Source organism: Amblyomma mixtum, chromosome 3 (genome assembly GCF_055824585.1).
Source record: "Amblyomma mixtum isolate Tamu chromosome 3, ASM5582458v1, whole genome shotgun sequence".
NCBI lineage: Eukaryota > Metazoa > Arthropoda > Arachnida > Ixodida > Ixodidae > Amblyomma > Amblyomma mixtum.
The window spans coordinates 150,324,961-150,346,813 of NC_143014.1; positions in this window are offsets into that span (position 1 = coordinate 150,324,961).

The window sequence follows — 21,853 nt, forward strand, 5'->3', positions numbered from 1 at the left end:
GTATCATTGTAGATAGCAGCGCTCCCTCCTTTCAGACTATTCACCAATGACCATGTTTTCTTGCTGTTAAAACGTGCGTCATTAAACTGAGACCTAAAGTGGTTGCGCTTGGCCAGACGGATCATGGCGTTGACACGGTTTCGTTCATGTTTAAACTGCAGTCGTAGCTGAGAACAGTTTGGGGCACGTCTTGATCGAGCCCAGAGCAGATCCTTCTCTTTAATGGCTGCCAATATTGCGGGAGACATCCACTTATTGTCTAAATTTCGTTGTTTAACATTCACCATGCGGGAAGATTCTGCTTTCTGTGAACGAAAAACATCGACGAACCGATCATATAGGTCCGCAGGGGACACACTGTGTATAAAAGAATCCCAATCATGCTTTGCTATTCTTTCGTCAAGACGCTTATAATCAAGTACTGAGACCTTTTGCTGGCTGTGCATAGATGCAGGATGGCTGGAACTATCTGTTAACGAGCAACAAATGAAATAGTGGTCTGCAAGCTTGACCTCAACCACAGCAGACCGCACCGACAGGTTTTGAGAACGCACGTTGATGTGGTCGATGCAAGACGCGACCAGCTGCCCAGCTAAGTATTCCTCACGTGTAGGGCTGTGGATTGTAGTCGCTAGCCCCCACTTTGATAAAGTGTATTATTATGTAAGAATGAACTTCATTTGTCTGACATTTGTATGATAATTGTGTGACAATTGTATGACAAACCTGTATGAGGTTATTGCATCATACAGCTTTTTCACTAGGGAGGCGTAATTGCTCTATCCTCTTTTCGTTTTTCCCTCTCGCGGAGCTGTTGATTCAAAAAATTAATTTCAAGATATTGAAATGCTTGCTGTTTTCGGCAGTTTATGTTAAAATTGCACTTCTCAAAAGAAATTCTGCTTCAAGCAATCAGATGTTTTCAATGTTATCCTTTGAAGCGGGGTAAGGCTTATGAAATGGCTTCGTGGCCGTCGAGCGAGACCGTTTTCCCGTTCCCACTTTTTAGATAGGAGCTATAAAGCTAAAACTCCCTCTTATGACCCCCTTATCCACTTTAGGAAGCAAACCTTGCTTCCAGACAGCTTTGTACGTCATCAGGCTAAATTGTCGGCAGCGTGGTTTCTGTTCAGAGGTCATCAGTGTGCACAAGATGCTTGCGAGCAGAAAAAAAAAAGCCGCTTTGCGAAATGTCAGAAAGAAATGCCCATTATCGAAGGCGATGACTTCCAAAAGCGAACTTCATCTGAAATGTCTCACTGATTAGTCGTTCCTGCCTGCTTTCGTTGAACGGTGGGCCAGCGTCAGCTTTTCCAGTACAAAAAGAATTATTAAAAAGTAGCGTAGCAGCAACAAGAACTTTTTCTCTTTGCACAAACAAGAGGAACACAAATTAGAGAAGCTGGAGATGTTCTCCCCTTCTCTTTTCTTTCTTTCTTTTACGCCCCTCAACTGACAAATGAATATGAAAGTCGGAATTGTCGACCACACTCAGTTCAGCCCATTTTCGTGGTGCTTTTCTTTTTCTAACATAGAATTTTAAAACGTTGCCGGCCTTTTTCCGGACGTATATACAGTCTTTACCACCAATTTTTTTCCCCTGGTGAAGATTTTGAAAACTTAATTTTCAGCTTGAAATTAACTTACATGGTTGCTTGGTTTTCTACTGGCGGCAAAGAGGCCGGCGCTTGATTCTAAGGCTGATACGAAAAAGGCAGAACGGTGACTCGCTCGCGTGAATGCCGGCATGATGTCTAGCGAAACAACTCGCAAAAATGGGACAGGGAACGAGAAAGACAAACACAAGCGCTGACCAACAACTGAAGATTTATTGCAGCACTGGCAATAAATAGTGGGACAAGCAATCATATAACAAGAAAGGCAACAATAAGTCCTTTTGTCACTTCTTGTCGTTATTAGTTTGTAAGATATTCAATTATTTTTCTTGTCAAAGCCATCGATGGGGCACTGATACATGTTGCGCATTTCTTATATTATGGCGTAAACTTCGCATAGCTCGCGCTTGCGTTCATGATTACATCTCCGCACAATCTTGCAGCGTCGTAGGGGGTGGAGTGCGATCACATTCCGACATGTGCTTAGCCAGCGTGCCGCCGTATCTCTCCTTGATAGTGACGGCGTATTCTTTTAGGTGGTCATTCACACAGCATCCTGTATGACTAACATAAAAAGCTCCGCAGGACAATGGAATTTCATAAACCCTGTCCAGTGGGCACAGTTTCTTCTGGTGCCGTTTTTCACACCGCGGTGTCCTTGGGCCGTCGTTATTCACCACCTCGCATAGCAAAGAAAACTTCTTGGGCGCGGTCAGCCCTAGATTTGCGCCAGCCCACCCCCACTAGAATCATGTATCAGCTGGCCCAGCTACTTTTCATAAGGTATGACGTCACGAGCTGCTTGGTGCAAAAATGTTCAGTGCTCATAACCACTGTGCTCCGAACAACTGGAGAAAAAGGTTTGGTTGGGTTAAAGGGGGTTTAACGCCCCAAAGCGACTCGGGCTATGAGGGACGCCGTAGTTAAGGGCTCCGAAAATTTCGATCACCTGGGTTTCTTTGAAGTGCACTGACATCGCAGTCGCTCAGCACACGGGCCTAACGAATTTCGCCTCCATCGACCGCCGCAGCCGGGATCGAACCCACGTCTTTCGGGTCAGCAGCCGAGTGCCATAACTGCTGAGCCACCGCGGTGGCTTGGAGAAAAAGGAACTCTGTCTTAAAGATCTTATATGGCATGTGGCACGTGCGGTTTAACGTCCTGAAGCCACACATGAGCTATGAGAGACACCATATAGTGGAGGGCTCCTGATTAATTTTTACCCCCTTGGGTTCTTTGAGGTGCTCTGACATCGCACAGCACACGGGCGTTTTTGCATTCCGTCGCCATCGAAATGAGGCCGCCGCGACCGGGATTCGATCCCGCGACCTTCGGATCAGCAGCCGAACGCTAAAGCCACTGAGCCAAAGCGGCGGGTGTGTCTGGAAGAGAAAGTACTTTATTCAGCAACTTTGTATTAGTCGCCGACGAGGAAACGGGCGTGTTCCACCAGGGTATCCGCCTCCGAACTATCCCGGCCTGCCTTAACCACCCTGAATTGTTCGCACGCATTGAGCATTGCTTCTACACGCACCCGTTGGCCGTACAATCCACCCACTTCCCACGTGCACGGGCTAGGGTCATTGCGACTGGCTGATTCTAAGCTCTATACGAGACGCCCTCTCAGCACGAGTGTGCACGAAGCAGACCGGTAAATGTGTCAGGGCATGATACGATAAGTACGATATGTGCACAAATTTCAGAGTACAAATTACAAAGCAATTAAAAAGAGCCGCTTTGACACCCTCTCCAACTTCTTACTAAAATATTATTTGGTAAGCAAGCTTGACCAGGCGACCTTGCTCCCACATGCGCGTTTGCGCGTTAGCGTCTGTAAATGGCACGTTCTTCATACGCGCGGTGAACGAAAATGGGCTCCTATACAGGCATCCAAGTCATGACGCCAGTCTCTGTCTTCGCGCTAATTTTGAGGCTGTTGTCACTGATGTACTGAAAGTCCTCATACTCTGGTTAAAACCGATGTCATTGCGGGGTCTGAGGTGGTCGACGACGTCGTCAGTGGCGTTCTCATTTCATGGGGCCATCCTGTGGCGCAGCTGACATTTTGTGAAGATGCTGCATGGTTCACTGACAGGGTGAATAAGCCCTCCTGGTTTATGGCAGACAAGAGGTTCGGGCACTGTCTGGCATCAAGTAGAGCAGGAGGCACTCTTTAATGAACATTGGAGAAGTTATCCTGTAATACACCTGGCAGGCTACTCCATATTAGGGTTAAAAAGATGAAGCTAAGCAGATACATATGAAACAGCCGCGCACGCACATACACGCACAGCACGCGAAATTAGTCGGCTTCAACGGCACGCATTGGTGGTTTTCCTGAAGTATGATCTGCGCAGTAAGTATACGACGCACAGTTGTATCTGTTCACTTCCGTGCACCCATAGGACACCCTGCTTTGGTTACCATAATTAGTGATTACGCGTAGATCCAGTTTGTTTTCTCGTACTTGCTGGTTTTCTTTCTCTACAGGTGCTAGACTCGGTCTGGTGCGTTCACAGCCACTAGGATTCTTCTTCTGGCGTCCAGTGGTTGGAGACGTACCTGTGGTCCGAGGTGTCTTCAGAGGTGTGTTCACTTTCTGCTACGAGTGCCCACGACTTAGCAGAAGCGGCGCGGACGCGGGACTTTGGCGCCTCGCGGTTCCCTCCACCCCCGAGGGGGGATGCCAAAGAAGGGGGAGGGCTGGGCGCCGTTAATTGTCGCCCCCGGCCCGGCTGTCGCCAGGGCGTCGTTATCCAGGAGCGCGGCAAACGAGGCCGGCCAGCTGGAGGTAACTGATCCCGGAGCAGGCCCGGCAGCCCGCCTCCTCGGGGAAGACGCTTGGCTGGAGCCGGCCAACAAGCCGGCCTGAAACAAAACACAAAGAGAGCAGCGGGCTGGAAGCGATCAAACAGAAAGCGAGCAGAGAGGGGAGGGCGCGACAAGAGCGCACAAAGAACGCGGGGAGAGGATGCGCGCCGGAGACGATTCAGCGGAACAGGTATACGAAGCTGGCTGCCTCTGGGTCGGCCAGGGGGAGCCGCGCGAAGCGCCAAAAGAGTAACAGGTCCTGGACGGAGGCAGCCAGGAGACCGTAAAGGGCGGCTCAAGTATAAACACGGCCGGGGGAGTCCTCTTCAAGAAACGAATGTTCGAAGAAGACGAAACACTGTAGCTAGCCAAAAAAGAACAAGAGCCCAGAGAAAGCGAAAACAACATGGAAATGATTCCCGGAGAGAAGGAGGGGGGCTGACGAGATGGGGCCGCTGGGAGGGAGGGTAGCGCCGTGGGGCTCCAAATCCGGTCTTGGGGCCGGAGGGGGAGGGTGGGGGGAGCGATTCTGGCAAACCCAACGGGGCTCGGCGGCGGCAACACACCTCCGCGATGCCCCTCTTCCTAATGACGCAGCGCGAGGCAAGAGCCCGCTACTGGAAGGCACGAGCCGCTGCGGCCCCCTCTTCTGTCTTCGCTCCCCCTCCCACCTGTCCCTCAGCCCCAGCGCTCGTCGCCTGTTATTTGGCGCTTCTTTGCCTGTGTCTACTTGCTTTCACGCCCGGTGCTCTCACTCGGCCCGATGCTTATCAGTCCTACCGCTGATCCGTCAACTGCTCGGGTCCCTTCTTTGTCTCATGCGGGCCTTCGTCCTCCCTCGGCTATGCCTCGGGCTGCTGTTTGCCCTTCCTAAAACAGAGCCTCCGAGATCCTCCCTCGGCACGTAAGCGCGCGTCGTCCACCTCTCGAGACGGTGTGCACACACGTGGGCGGGCACGCGCTGTTTAGTCGAAGCAGAGGCTCTTCCACTGGTCTTCTTTCTTTCCCTCTATGATGCGCCTCCCAGCACGCGTACAGGGCAGCGTGCGCCATTTGTAAGTCATACTTGGCCCCCTTTGTTTTCAGTGATTGTTTCCTTCTTCGAGTGCATCGTTCTGCTGTTCGCTCGACTAGCTCAGGCCTCCTCTTTGCTTCCTAAGGCGCGATGCAACGCTTGAGATTCCGGGATGCGCCTTCTACGTTAGTTCCAGGACGCAGTACGGGTCCAGCGGAGACGAAGTGCACGTTACCTGCAGTGTTTAGGCGGGCACTTGCTGTCTTAATGCCCCCGTCAGAAGGATATATATATATATATATATATATATATATATATATATATATATATATATATATATATATATATATATATATATATATATATATATATATATACCGAGCGTTGCACTGCGTTTGTTGCAGCCAGTCGCACGGGAAGTTTCAGTGGCACTCACGGCAGCACGCGCGCTCAGTGGCGTTCTGCGAGCTCACTTCACTCGATCCACTTGCGAAGTCTTTATGGCGGACGTTCAAGAGTCATCAGAGCCTCAGTTTCACAGGAGGGTACAGGCTGATGCTGTTCTCAGCTGTTGAGTTAAACTTTTAAGTTAACAAAACAAAAAAGTGCCACAGGTATAAATAGCACCATAAATTACAGGTATCGCTTTGAGGAAGAAAGAATACACATCACTGTTAGTTTAAAAGCTGAACAGTAAAATAAACTCATTGCACATGCACACGCTAGCTATAATAACAGGAAGGCGAAATCACTTATCAGGGTACTTCAGTAAATAAAGCTGCCTTTCTGGTATAACTAGCTAAAGAAAAACAAGTATATTCTTCAGTCACGGTATGCCAATGTGGACAGCGTCGAGATAGAGCACATGTCACTTTCCTGTAGGCCATCATACATTGCGACAAGTGTCTCGATATGCTCAAGCGGCCTGCTTAAAGGGCCCAGTTCTTTCCTCAGCTTTCTCCACCGTTGGCCTTAGGATTTCAGCGCGGTTCGCTTTCACCCCTACTCGAGAATCCCCTCGGCAGCTTGCCTCTCGAGGCCCCGCGCGGACCACGGCCCCGCTTCGGCTGCCGCGCCTTTCCTCGGAGAGCCATTGCACCTTAGAAAAAGAAACAGAGAGCGTGCCGTGGCGCCGCGGAGGCTCGCAAAATGTGCCGATCGCAGGGCGAAAGAGGTCTGCCCAATATCCTGAATTGCGAGGCATCAATGGACGGCACGCTTTGCCGCCTCCGCACAATGAGGGAAGCAATGGCCGGAGGCTCCCAGCCCCGTCGGCTCCGTTGAAAGCCACCGACCCAGATAGGGCATGCTGCTGGTCTGCTCCGTCCAGCAGCCCCATCGACGGCACAGCCAATGCAGCGTGACTGACGGTGAAACGCTCAAAAGGTAGCACGTAAAGCTGCTGCTGCTGTGCCCTGTAGCTATCCGGATCGGCACGCCGGCCGACTACTATACACGCCTCCCCTTCCTTTCTGGGCGGGTGCTTCGCTGGCAGCTGCTGGCGCGGAGGTTTTTCTTCCCGCGCGATCGCAAAAACAAGCGTGTGTTTATCGCCACATGCGCGCCGCCGTCGAATGTGGTGTTTGCCGGCGCCTGCTTCGCGCGTCTCTCTCTCGAGCGGACGGACCATTTTCGCGCGCGCCAACCTGCACACACTCTTACCCCGACCTGTTTGTGTAGTACTTCCTTATGCACGCCCTTCTTTTTTTTTTCCCCTCTTTTTTTTTTTCTGGCTGAGACGGTATTACCATTTTTTTTTTCGTCGACTATACGTAACCCCCGAACACAACAAACGGGTCAATCGCTCCACGTCGTCGGCCCGCTGGCGTGATGCGTCTCGCTGCCGCGCGGCCGTCACGCGAACTCATGGAGCATCGGTACAAGCACGCATAGCATAACGACCAGATTCAGCGCATGGTTAGTGAACTCTGCTCACACGAATCTAAGCGCCTATTAATGGCGCGTCAACATTCTTCTTGCGTATGGCCTTTGTTTTCTGCGACGGAAAAGAAATTGTTCCAAAGAAAGAAAAAAACATCACTGCCAAATCGATATAAAGAAGCCATCGGTTAAGCCCTCCGAAAACCAGAACATAAAACTCTTGGAGAGTTTACACACGCCGCACGCGTTCGCCGAGTCACCAGCAAGTGAACCGCACGCGCCAAGTTCCCGTTGATAGCTGACACGAGAATAGTTTTCGAAGCTTGATTGATTATTGGTGCCGCGCTGTATTGACTGTTGCATTCAGTGCAAGCTTCTTCCATCAAATGTCCCGCACCAGATTCTTTGTTGCTACTGAGACTGATTTTGCGTTCACGCCAACACGGCCGGGCGCACACGCGAGCCCGATCAAGGCGCTTGAGGTCAAGAAATCCCACGCGTTATCTTCTCTGTATTTGGTGCTTGTAGTAAGAAAATGGCGTGCCTGCTAGGCAAACTGCGAAAGCTATCTGACTTCTTTTAAAGTTTCAATGCTGTACATGCGTTTATCTTTTGTTGTTATTGTTTCCCGAGTTTACTCCATTCTTGCATTTCAAAATTATTTGCGGACGCTAGGTGATTGCAAAGAGATGGTTGGTAAGCACCGGTGCTACCAGCGGTAGACTTGCGCTGAAGCCTATGTGCTCAGTGTAGTATATTTATATGGCCACGAGGATCTGGAAGCCATTGGAGTTGCGATCAAATGACGCTGTGCTTTCGCAGCCATCATATCGACGTGTCAGCGAACCCCTTCCTACAAACATCACTTGCGGCTCTGGCCCTCTTTTCAGAGCTGATATTTACAGAACCTGCACTGTAAAAATGTGAGTACCTCGAGGTGCGTGCTTTAGATTAGTCCTTCTGACTTCCAAGAAAAATTAACGCTTAGATAATGAATTTTTATTCTCGTGAAAGCGGGAAGCTTTTTCTCAAGACCACTTGTTTATGAACTGCAAGCCATTAATTCGCGAAATCCCTGAAAATGTGGTCCTAGCGAAAAGAAAGGCATTTGCCACATTTAAATTTTATTCATTGCACAAAGGTCACAAGACTTATTATGACAGCATTCTTGCTTCGTATCCATACATTACAAGCATCCATAGGATGATGGTTCGCAGAACTGGATCCGCTAATATTTAGCTACAGAGACGTTGTAAAACACTGCTTTTTTTTTTACCGATTTTTCCCAATTTTTCCACCTCTAGCTGGTTCAGTAAGAGTAGGATAAAACCACTCGGGCAAAGCTCGAAAAGCTTCCTTCCCAAGAGTGTATTTTGTCAGTGGAAACATCTGAAAAAATCGCGCTGAAACTGTCAGATTTATAAACCCATTTTAGAGACCACAAACCCATTCCCTCAGTTATTTTATTTTTTATTTCGAACCTCTTTAAGCCTTTGCCACGTGGACAGTGGCTTCACTTCGGGGTGATCTCAAACAGTACCTGTTAAAAATGAGCCGGTAAAAACTTCGTATAGCGACCATCAACTTACCGGCATCATTGAGTCAGGCGAAAAACCAATGATAGTTAATGCTGCTCCGACGCTGTTGTGCGTTTGAAACAACATTGACGACGTTAAATAGTATTTTCACCAGAATAGTGCATGCAAAAGCCAGGCAGGTCCAGCTTACAATTCAAATGCCGAGTAATGGCCCGCACGCTGGAAGAAGAGTAAGAAATAAAACAAGAAGAGGAAACACGTGAGCAGGGCGAACGTTTTCTTGTTGCTGTTGCAACTTTTTTTTTTTGTTTGATTTGCTGTTGAATGTGTTTGAGATTTCGCAACCAAGCGAGTACTCACGGTCTATTCTTTTCATTGGTCAAAATAGCCCAAAAGAAAAACCTGAGTTGCGAAAGAATTGATGCGAAAAATCCCAATTCTTACACAATTTTTCGAGCCTAATTTTTCCGCTGAATTTCGCAAAAAAAAAAAGAAAATGAAGCCCGTGAACGAAGGGGTATAAATTAACGAGTCTCTATGCGTCCTGTCGAAGAAGCTAGCATTTCATTCAATGGAAACGTCAGAACTCACCAGGCAATGCGCAACTATGAAGCGGGCAGAGGATAAGCAAACATGTAAACTGTTTGCAAGGACTGCACAGCGACCTATAGTAATTCGTCGAGAGGAGCAGAAAGAGTGAAAACGAATACCTGCTCCTTTTTTTTTTTCTGCACTCGTCTCCATCCCCCGCGGTACATTAGTGGCGCGGGAGAGGGTCCTCCATCTAATACGCTATGCACCCCGAAAAAGCATCACAACAGGATGTTTTTTTACCTTGTACCTATTTACTTCAATATCATTTACTTTCATTCTATACATTTACTCATATTCTTTTAGTTACATTTACAATTTTACCGGGATTTTTTCTGCTTGAATTTTTTTAACGGTTTGAATATATACCCTTTTCCATGTGTAAATGTGCATTTGTAGCTTTGCGTATGTCTTCCACTTGAATCATGCGAATATGAAATGTCTTCAATAGCACTGAAATTTTGTCATTATGTACAAATAGGCCTCATTTATAATACCATGGTGTTTCGTTTTGTTTCATGCTCACTTGCTTTATAGCGTGCTATTTTTTTTCTTGTCTTTCTCTTTTCTTCTCTCCGGCAAATGCTTGTCATGGAGCTTGTATGTTTCATTTAATGGAAATTGAAATTTTCTGTTTTGTCGTCCGCAAACTGTGCCTTTGTTGAAGCAAATATGTATTTTATATGGGGGAGGTGGGGGAAGGGAACTAGTCAAGCTGTCTAGCTTTTTCCCCAATCTCCCTCATCTCGTTGATGGAAATAAGTGTTATTATTATTATTATTATTATTATTATTATTATTATTATTATTATTATTATTATTATTATTATTATTATTATTATTATTATTATTATTCGATAGTATTCTTCGATAGTGATATGTCATGGCACAATCACCTATCGCATATCTGCAATAAGCTTAGGAGCGCTGCTTGGTTATTTTTCCACATTAAATCTATCGTTCCGTTTCAAATAAAAAAAACTATTCCGCATGCTCTAGTCTACAGCACTCTCAGATATGGGATCACGGTTTTTGCTTTTTGCTCCACTCGATGGCAAAACCGTGTTGATTCTTTGTTAAAGACCATATTAAGAAATATAGCCTACAATACTCCAACAATCGCTAATCCTAACATCTTTTCTGCACTTCGTCTTCCATGCTTCTGGAATCTGTTCGTACAAACTGTGGTTTTACGGCATCTCTGGTTTAGTGAATTTAAAATAAGTTACACTGCCCCCCGAAGCCTTCGTAACAGTGTTCGTTTTGTTGTTCCGCGATCTTCAACAAGATTCGGCGAAGCTAGGCGTTGTGCTTATGTGCCGAAAATTTTGAATGATTTGTCAGATGAGGTATTTTCGGTAACATCAAGAAATGTATTAAAAAGCATGCTTGGTTCTTTGTAAAGTAGTGTGTATGTTCTCATTTCTGTAATCTGTACGCGTTGCCTGTTTTTATGTTGTTGTTTTTTTTTGTATATGTGTGTGCGCTTCACCACATGTTGACATTAATCGTCCCAACTGTTAACCATCATTCAACACTTTTTTTTGTATGCCGATTTGAATTATTGCACCCTCGTCCGCTGACTTAGCCGGGCCTAGTCCCTCAAGCCACTGCTGGCTTTGACAGGCCCGCTCCTTGATCTGTGTATCATTATGTGCAATAAAACATTTATTATTATTATTATTATTATTATTATTATTATTATTATTATTATTATTATTATTATTATTATTATTATTATTATTATTATTATTATTATTATTATTATTATTATTATTATTTCACTATATACTGTGAGCCAGCTGTTTTTGTCAGTCAGAATGGATGCCAGACAAAAGGCAATCTTTCTGATGGTATTCTCCGGGTGCTTACAGGTGGTATCCGGGAAATCACAAGAGGCCCAGCCAGCCATGAGGGATAAAAGTTCTGAGCTTCCAGCATTTCGTAGTTGCTGGCCCCTACGTTGCAGAATCGCAAAGAAAGATAAAACGTAAAAATATCATCTAGCCACCCTGTATACGCAATGCCTTGCGACCTCGAGAGTACCAGAAGCTTGGAAGGACGCTAACATTATTTTAATTCATAAAAAAGGAGACGTCAAGGACTTGAAGAACTACAGACCGATCAGATTACTGTCCGTTGCCTACAAGGTATTTACTAAGGTAATCGCTAATAGAGTCAGGACAATCTTAGACTTCCGTCAACCAAATGATCAGGCAGGCTTTCGAAAAGGATACTCGACAATAGACCATATTCACACTATCAATCCGGTGATAGAGAAATGCGCAGAATATAACCAACCCCTATATATAGCCTTCATTGATTACGAGAAAACATTTGACTCAGTGGAAACCTCAGCTGTCATGCAGGCATTGCGGAATCAGGGTGTGGAAGACTGTTATGTGAAAATATTGGAAGATATTTATAAAGATTGCACAGCTACTATAGTTCTCCATAAAGTCAGCAATAAAATTCCAATAAGGAAAGGTGTCAGGCAGGGAGACACGATCTCGCCTATGCTATTCACTGCCTGTTTACAGGAGGTATTCCGGGGCCTGAAATGGGAACAGTTGGGGGTAAGAGTTAATGAAGAATACCTAAGTAATCTGCGATTTGCTGATGACATTGCCTTGCTAAGTCACTCAGGAAATGAACTGCAAAGCATGATCAATGAGTTATACAGGCAGCGTTAAACGGTGGGGCTAAAAATTAGCAGCAAAGGACAGGGTTAATTGGAGAGACATGGGAGAGGCCTTTGCCCTGCAGTGGGCGCAGTCAGGCTGATAATGATGATGATCATGCAAAAAAAAAGCTTGCCCACAGGCAACGCTACCAGCGTTTTCTCTGCGCGAAAAGGTGGCTGTGTTGCTGCGAAAGTCGAAAAGGAAGTATCCTATTTCCATCTTCATTTACAGCCACTGAATATGCGGGCGCCATTACGTCACTTTGGTGACGTGTATACAAGCGGCAATTCGGACAAAACGGCAAATCTCTCCGCGAATCATGAAACGAATACGAAACTGTTATTCCTGCCTATCGGGCATTTATTACAGCATTTATCCACATATGGCGTCACCGGTCTTCGAGGCATAGGGCTCCTTCATCGAGGCAGTCTTTCCATGTCTGCCAAGGCGGCCCTTTAATCTCTTGCATGGACGAAGGAAAGTCCTCCTTGCTCTTGCATGGAGGAAGGAAAGAATTCTTCCCCTATGATCTCTTGCCATGCTGACAGTGGCCTCTCGTTCGGAAGGAGCACGAACTATAGTGAGTGTTTGGGCTCGGCTTCCGCTTTTGAAGATACGCATACGATTGATTAAAACGCAGCAGTGCGCGATGTGGGCGACGCTGCGCATTCTCGCATCTCAACAGCAGTCATCGCGCAGCGTGAATGCCTTATTGCACGCTCGTCGGATTAGTGCTGCACGTCAAAGGAATTAGCCAATCGCAGCCGGCGAAGAATTCACCTGACCAGGCGCAGCTACCTGAACTCTCGAGGTGCATCGCTGCAGGCATTTAGCTTGACGTGATCTTCTGGTCAGCCGCCGCGGTGGCTCAGTGGTTACGGCGCTCGGCTGCTGACCCGAAAGACGCGGGTTCGATCCCGGCCGCGGCGGTTGAATTTCTATGGAGGCGAAATTCTAGAGGCCCGTGTACTGTGCGATGCCAGTGCACGTTAAAGAACCCCAGGCGGTCGAAATTTCCGGAGCCGTTCACTACGGCGTCTCTCATAGCCTGAGTTGCTTAGGGACGTTAAACCCCATAAACCAAACCAAACCAACCATCTTCTGGTCAAACAAAGAGCCGTTCTCGGTAAAAAATTGCATGTAATCATGATCTTGAGGCCCGAGCCCCTCCTTCTAGCTGAACTTAGAATTCTCCTTTAAACGACAGGTGCACGTGGCACGAAAAAGTGTCATTCTTTTGCTAACATCGCCACTTAATGTTAACAGGTGCCATGAAAAGCAACGCCTCTTATTGATGTGAATGACTAGACACTGGTGAAGCTTAACTGCTGCTACCTCGCTGACTCTCTCGGGCTCCGCAGGACCCGCTACGACATCAGATCTGTAACGGTACTGGGGCATTTCCTCCACGCAGTGGTATTTCCGTCAAGGTGTCCTAAATTTATTAACCATCGCCTTTCCTGTGAGCGCAAAAGCACTTCGAAATAAGGCTACAATGCGAACTGCATGGTTCGTAGAAACATTCCTCCGCGTTTTTTTTTCCCTTCTCATTGTTGAGACTTGACGACACTGGACCTCTGGCAAAGGAGCACCAAACAGCCACAAGGCTGCACAGCATTGCAAGGGCCATCGCGTTTTCGGAGAACCACCGAGCACCGCCAACCGACGCAGAGCGAGGCGATGCCGGCTCAAGGAGCCTCAGCGGGGCGGCGCCAGCGAAGCGCAGCGGCCCGCAGGTGTCGTCGGTGCGCATCCTGTTGGGAACGATCCTGTTACAGGGTGGGGCGTGTTCGAATGGCTCCCCTGACACCGGCCAGGCCGGCACACCCGTGCCTCGGGCGCAACTCCAAAGCAGTGATCCTCGCTGCTTCGCGATCGCCATCTTGCGCCGTGTGCTAAAAACCGAGTCAAACGTTTATCATTCGATGGGTGCCCCTTAACAGTGACGCGTGCACAATAAGCGTCAAACCTTGCGCAAATACACTGGACAGCGATGACACAGAACAGTGTGCAATACGCAGAAAATATGAGAAAGGATATTGACAAAAGGATAATTTACAACGAAAGCAGGGGATGAAACAAGCAATGGAAACAAAACCAAAAAAAAAATCAGGGAGCTACGCTATAACATTATGCATGTTACCGTATTGACAGCTTAATTTTGTAACTATTCGTTTCATCTGATCGTGACGTCAATGGCTACGAAAGCGTCAGGAGGTGAGCTACAAAAGAGTAGTCACAGAGGCCATGCCCCACGCAGCAATTTCTTTTCTACTGCCTCCTGAAGTACCATATAGCAACTCAAATAAAGAAAAATAATTAAGAAATTAGCTGTGGTTAAAACCGGCTGAACCAAGTAAGACGAGCGAATGCTCTGTTAAGCATGGTTATCCAATCTGACGCCTTTCCATATCGTAAAGATCATCAGATTCCTCTTGACGGCGACGATACATCGTCGAAGCACTAGTTCCGGCACGTTGCCCATCCATAGCTTTGTGTGAAGGTAAGCACACGTCAGACGCTTTTATAGAGCGAACGGCGCGTCACCCAATTTACGGCAGTTGCGAGAGTGCCGTCGGCTCCGCATAAGCAGCGGTGGCGAGGCGCAGCGAGTCACGTGATTCGATAGTTGCGATGCGAGCGAGCGCCGTCGGCTCAACGCGCGCAGCTGCGGCGAGGCGTGGTGTGTCGCGTGGCATGACGTGAGAGCCAAGCCTCCGCTCCTCTTGGTTTGAAGGTCAAAGTTCATAGCCACATGACCTTCAGCTTTGTGCAAGAGGAGTAGAGCTTTCGCTCTAAAAATTATGTGTACTTTGAACAGAAGTAGAAGTGTTTTGAAACTTCACGTAACCACGAAAGGATGGAAAAGGAACCGCGTTTCTTCAGAGCATACACATAGCTTACATGACTGACAGTCACCGAAACCAAGGAGCATAGAGGGTGTCTTTATTTATTAATTCTGAAGTTTTTATCAATTGGAGATTAGAGAGGGAGATATATTAGAGAGTTATAACATTTCGCGATCCAGGATCCGCTACCGTGATCCGCTTCCGCGGGGCACCACTACATACGCACTGATTGGTCCCGGCGCGGCTGGCGCGCACGCAGCTGATAAGAACGTGGCGCCATCTGGCACCCCCATGGCGTTCTACGCACGCGCAGTGGCGCGCTGTGGTAGCGGATTACGGTAGAGGATCGCGCCGTGCTATAACTCCCTATTAAACCTTTAGAACGCTACCGCAGCCTTTGCGCGCACCTTCAAAGGAGCCGCACTTTTCATCCTTTTGCAGCGAATTTCCTGTTGTCAGTCGAGAAAACTCCTTTCGAAAAAGTGTAAACGACCAATGCGATTGATGCGACAAAGTATGCGTTAATCATTATTGTTTCCCCCGAACGGAGCAGCCGCTGCCGGGTTCAGACAATGTGAGAGAGTGCCGGGATCCAGCCCGTCAATCACTCTGTGACACGCCGTACCCCCTCTCCACTCTTCGCCACCCGTCGCCTCCTGCCCTCTCTTCATCTTCCATCTCCCACTCTCCCTCTGCCTTCCTCATCCTCGAAAGTTGACAGGGGGAGTTTCCTCTCTCCGCTTTGCCACCTGCGAACAGAGGCTTCAGACGGACGGCCAGATTTTTGCGACATGGGGATTTATTACGAACGCAAAATCATGTGTGCTAAAATGACAGCAAAATAAATGCCAGTGGTGGAATGCTTATGCAAATAACTGTGACGCCACCCGCGAGAGCGCAACAATAAATCTCGTTCCGTCTTTCGTGTAGCCACAACGTAGCACGTTAGGTCCAGTTGCATCATGACGTTACTCATGAACGTTTAACCCTCTGGAGGCTGCGAGTGACGAAAATGACGATACTTGCGCTTCGGGTCTGGCCCATTGCTGGCGTGGCACGCCTGGCGTCTGCAGGCTGCTTTCAAGGTTATAAATGCCGACAATGACTCTGAATGCACTTCGGATGCTGGCTGTAGGCCGGTAGTAGCTCTCCCGCGGTGGTAGACATATGTATGGGCCAGGTGTTTGGTGTCTAGTTTGTTACCTCGTCCCATTGGTATATGTACAAGCCCCGCTTACTGACTGCAGAGCACATCTGTTTCCTGCGATGGTTGCAATCTCATGCCGCTTGTATCGGCGCGTTACGTTGTTGGCATTTACTCACGATATTACAACGCGTAACAAGACCGTGCATATCTTTATAACACCTACGCTTACACGCTTTCAAATGTGCGAGAACAGGAAATATCAAACATTTCCCACATAATTTTGCTAACTGCGATAAAATTAAATTACAAGTGGTATTGCGAAGTTCGGAACAATGGCGGATGCGGGCAAGTCTCGTGCTTGGTAGAGAATTTTTTCTCCCAGGCAATGCGAATCCACGTCGTTTTATTGGGCGAGAGAAAAGTTGTGCAGAGTTTAAGCACGGTTATACCCAAAGGTCCAGAGATAGCATTTTCGAAATGGCCGGGGCCAAATTTGGAGGTCGCCATCGTGTCGGGCACGCTCAGTCAGTGGTCCAAATCGGCCAAGGTCAAATTTCAGGGGTGGTCCAGGCCAAATTTTGGAAATTACCCGGGCCGAATTTGGAGGTCGCCATCATATCAGGCACACTCAATTATTGTCGGACATCGATTTTTGTTCAAATCGGCCAAGGTGAATCCGTGAAAATCTGTTGCTATGCTGTGCTTATCAATGTTAAACCAAGGTCAAATCAGGCACGGAACGATGAGCGACTTTTGCGTTGAGTAGAGCTACCACTCTAAAATAAGTGAGATGAAACACCTCACTTTGATTGATGTTAAGGTACAAGTTATGCGCGACACAGAAGTCTTCGAGCTTGTGTTCAGTTCTCCGGTGTGAGCGAAGATACTAGGGCATCGTTCAGGGAAAATGTGCAAAGCGTGAGAAACGCTTTAAAAAACGTAGCTTTCGGTCGTTTTACCGGTCGAGCATCGGGGGCGTATCGCATGCATGGGCTGCGTGGTCGGCGTTGCTCTACCTGTCTCATTCATAGCCGGTAAACGGCCTGAATCGCTTTTCAGTACTCCACGCGGCGGTATACGTGTCTGTTGTTCATGTACACGGCCTGACTTTTATGCGATGGTTATTTACGCCGATCAGGAAGCCTAGAATGCAATCTACGGCAGACTGCGGGCCACGGCGATGCATGAGCGCTGCTGCAGATTGTTCAGCTGCAACTAAACTGCTTTCCAATTCTCCTGACACACAGGAAATTGTTTCGCCTTTCCCAGCTTCTTTGTAGCAGGCTCTAGCGCTCACCCGTGAGCGCGCCTGAAGCGGCGAACAGAAGGCGGTGAGCACTGCGGTCTGCTTGGCGTATACTTGTCTCGGTAGATTTGGCAGTTTGTGGCTATGTTCCATAAAATGTATTGCACAAAAGCTTTACCTTGGCCCTCTAAACACAGAGAACCATGACATTCCCTCCATTGGCAATGACATTCCCTCATTCGGCAACCTGCAGAAACAGCAATGGCTGATTCGGTCGGGGCAGTCGTCATAGCGAATGCGGCGCATTGGACTGAAGGCTCTATCCAAACAAGAAGACACTCTACGCTCCAATAAGCGTTCTCTTTCTTTCAGCCGCCGCAGTGGCTCAGTGCTGATGGCGCTCGGCTGCTGACCCCAAAGACGCGGGTTCGATCCCGGCCGCGGTGGTCTAATTTCGATGAAGGCGAAATTCTAGGGGCCCGCGTATACTCTGCGATGTCAGTACACGTTAAAGAACCCCAGGCAGTCGAAATTTCCGGAGCCCTTCACTACGGCGTCCCTCATAGCCTGAGTCGCTTTGGGACCCCATAAACCAAACATTCCAAACATTTTATTTCTCTTCCCCCCTCCTTTTCTGTATACGAGCGGAGGGATACAGCTGTTTTGAACTGCCTGCTCATTCTGTGCTAGTGACCCGTAGTCCCCACACTAACGCTATAGTAAGGTGGACACTTGCTTTGCACTAGGTTCAGGAGACCTATAAAGTTGATGAGGGGCTGCGCAGCATTTGTGATCGAACTTCCGATTCGACACTGTCGATCGCTGTGCAAACCAGCAGTGGTGGGAACGTAGACAACGAGATGGCGATGTGGCGACCGAGTCATATTATCATGTGGATCTGAATGCGTGTGGCCAGCACGGACGAAGGCGTTGACGGCGCACAGAAGACTGACGTGAAACTAGGATGGCCTATTGGGGTAACCTTTGCTCGCAAATGAACCTATTAACTCTTTCTTTACCGCACCTATTCAAATCGTTCAATTTCAATGCACAAAACTACCCGTTCTGCGCGATCCATGGGCCGCTTCTGGACAAGTATGTTGCAAAAAAACTGTACTTCAGTTTCGGATGCAGCTTTTTCGTCAGCCACATGAGGGAGTATTTTTAACTTCCAGAGAAATCTGTCAACGGTGAGCACGACGTCCAAGGTGGTCCCCTCGTCTTGCGCCGGTGCTGCTCAGCAACGGCGGTGTTCTAGCGATTCGTCAGCATCGACACGACTTTGTAGGTGCAAGCGGCAGCTTTGCGTTAAAAGATGGCGTCCATTCGTCTAATTTTAGTTCGGACAGCGACGGCTGCGCCGCCAAGCCCGGATATTGACAGGTGCCCTTTTTCGTTTTCTCCGTTTCCGAGGAGATTCGTTGCTTTCAGAACCTCTCTGAAGGTACTGGGCATGTTCTGAATTATTCCGTGCCTCCAGCAGGGTAGTGGAGCAATTTTTCTCCTAGGCGGTCCGGAATAGCCCCTGGTACTGCACTTTGGAGTAGCCCAAAGTGCTCCGCGCGAGCAATGATTTTTTATATCTATTAATTTTTTGCTGATGGGAAAGTTTAGCATAATGAGTTCTGTAACTTTGAATTCACGTTTCTGACGTTGTAATGCATAAGACGTATATTGCATATTGTTTTATTCTCCTATGTTCTGGCTGAATATATTAACATTTTTTTGTCAATTTTAGTGCGAGTCTCTTAAATTTTGTCAATCAGATATTTTTTCTTTGCATAAGCATTAAATATCCTGTTTTTCCTTTATGTTATTGAAAAGGGAGCGCTTAAAGCTACATTATAGTCATGCTGCATTAAAGCAAAATTTTTAAATTGATGGGTGAGTGAGTTTTTTACGCACAGCACTCTGAAATGACCAGTTTTCCCGCGCTTGGCGGTTGTCGAAGGTCAGAGCCACCGCCGCAGTCGGCCGCGTTCAGTTTAAAGCCCACGAACAAGTTTCGAGATAAGGAGCGGAAAGCACTTACGAGAATCTCGAACAAAGTAAAAGCAGTTGCGCGCCACTACAATCATATACCAGAAATCTTGTCGCATCTTGCGTCGCAAAGTGATATAAAGCCGCGTGTCGAGGGGTTGGAGCATTAATACAAGCAAACATTACAAAGGTTTGCGGTATTACCTTCCTTTTAAAGAAGCATCCACCCGACGGTTTACACCGAAAAGACAGGTTGGAAAAAAATACATACCGTTAATACAAACAAGTGTCCATTAGCGCGCATATAATATGGGCCTGCGACAAGCACCACTTCTGGTCGTGCGCAGCGTCGCTGGTATGCTGTAGCTTCATCACGAACGACTTCACAGTTCAGTTGCCCCAGTCAAGGAAGGATCTTGTGCGGGCCAAAAAAGCGGCGCAAAAGTTTTTCACTGAGTTCGCGGCAGCGATTGGGCGTCGAGACATACTATCTGTGCACACGGCCGCCCAGTTTGTAGTCTATGTGGTTAGTACTCCGCAGATTGTATTGCCGAGCGCCGTCGGTGTGCTGTTGGTCGCGCTTCTTCTGCGCGCTGCGACGTCGAGATTGTCTACGTCGGTGAGCTCGGGCAGCATCGCGATCGTTGTCGAGGTCTCTGTGCCATATGAGCTGAAATGGGATTAACCGTGTTGTCTCCTGAATGGTGGGGTTGTAGGCGAAGACTACGGAGCGTAAGGTGGTGTCCCATGTCTTGTGCTCAGCGTCGACATACATGGAAAGCATGCCTGCGATGGCTTTGTTCAAACACTCCTTGAGGCCGCTAGTCTACGAATGGTATGCAGGTGATCGCCGGTGCCTTGTGCGGCTGTATATTGCAGAAAGGCCTGGGTAGGCTCGGCCCTAAATGTTGTTCCCCTATTCGTGACAACGCCGTGGCGCAAAAGGATCTGCTGTACGAAAAATTTTGCGCCTTCCGGTATGGTGCACTTGCTTCGGCGTAGAGGGTTGAATAGTCGGTCGCAATGATGCACTTTTTTGCCAGATGTCGACGTTGGGAATCCATTCCAATCTGTTGGAAGTGGCAGTATGGGGTTGAATAGTCCGGCTGGCCTGGTAGGGGGCGTCTTTCGTCGGTGACACTCACGGCAATCTGAAGGTCCTTCGGTCAATTCCACGCACCTTCGGAAGAAATTTTACTTTTTCTTACCTGTAGACGTCACTATCTTATGGTCTACTGCTGACGTCATGCGAGAGCATGGTGACGTCACTGAGGAATTTCGTGCAATGGACGCCGACGGACGGCGGCTTTTGTGCTATAATGGGAGATATAATGCTTTCGCATTAAAATATAGGACGGGGGTTTATATGAGAACGTCATGCGATGTGTTGCGACGCGTGGTGAGCGTACGCAATGACATGTACGGGTTGTTTGGGAGCCCAGTGGCAGCCTTCACTCCTTGCGAGGAAAATACATCTACCGGCTAACCAATCGCACAGGTTTCGCAGCACTTCGCGGTGCAACAAAACACGAATTTGCATTACCGGTGCGTGCAACTCAACTCATTCAAATGTGCTTGAAACTGGATACATATCTGCGACAGCCAGCATACGCCAGCATATTTATTTATTTCAGAGGTACTGCCAGCCTTCGCAGAAGGCCTTCGGCAGGAGTGAGCATACATGGTGAAGAAAGTACAAAAAAGCGCTACAAGACATGATAATGATAACAGTGGTGTCATCCGCCTGCTTGAGCAGATTAACACCGAGAAGAAAAGAAAAAAGAAAAAATAAGAAAGAAAAATGCTTTGTACAAGCTCGCGCTGTTCAGGCATATAGAAACAACACTGGCACATAACACAAGAACACTGGCATCAATAGCACGCTTTAGGAAATAAACACTAACGGTAGACATACGCTGATCCATCAGCAATCACAATAATCACAACCACAAAGCAATATCAATAGCGGGAACCAAAAACGCTTAGGTTGAGTTAACTTATGCACTTCAATTTTGATAAGAAAGTATCGACAGTCGGGCATTCCACAGCGTCAGAAGGCAAAGCGTTCCACTGACGGACGGTTCTCGGAAAAAAGGAATTTTGAAAGGTATCTGTTCGGCACATATATTCTTTTAATTTTTTGGAATGGTTTGATCGTGTACATCGCCGTATAACAGGTTCGATATAAATGCTACTATCTATACCTAGCTTACTATTGTAGAGTAGATGCATGTATTTCATTCGTTCATAATACCGTCGCAATTGTAATGGTTCTAAATTAGCTTTTCCCACAAGTGCAGCTTATTTATTTTATTTATTTATACATACTGCAGCGCAATTTGTATGCGCTATGGCAGGAGTGAGAAAAACACAAAATGCAAGGAAACAAAATGCAGCAAAATGTACAAAGTGAGAAATACAAAAAGTTAAAATCACAAATGAAATATCAAACAAGAAAGGAACTGTTAACAACAGGGTAAGAATACACAGATATTA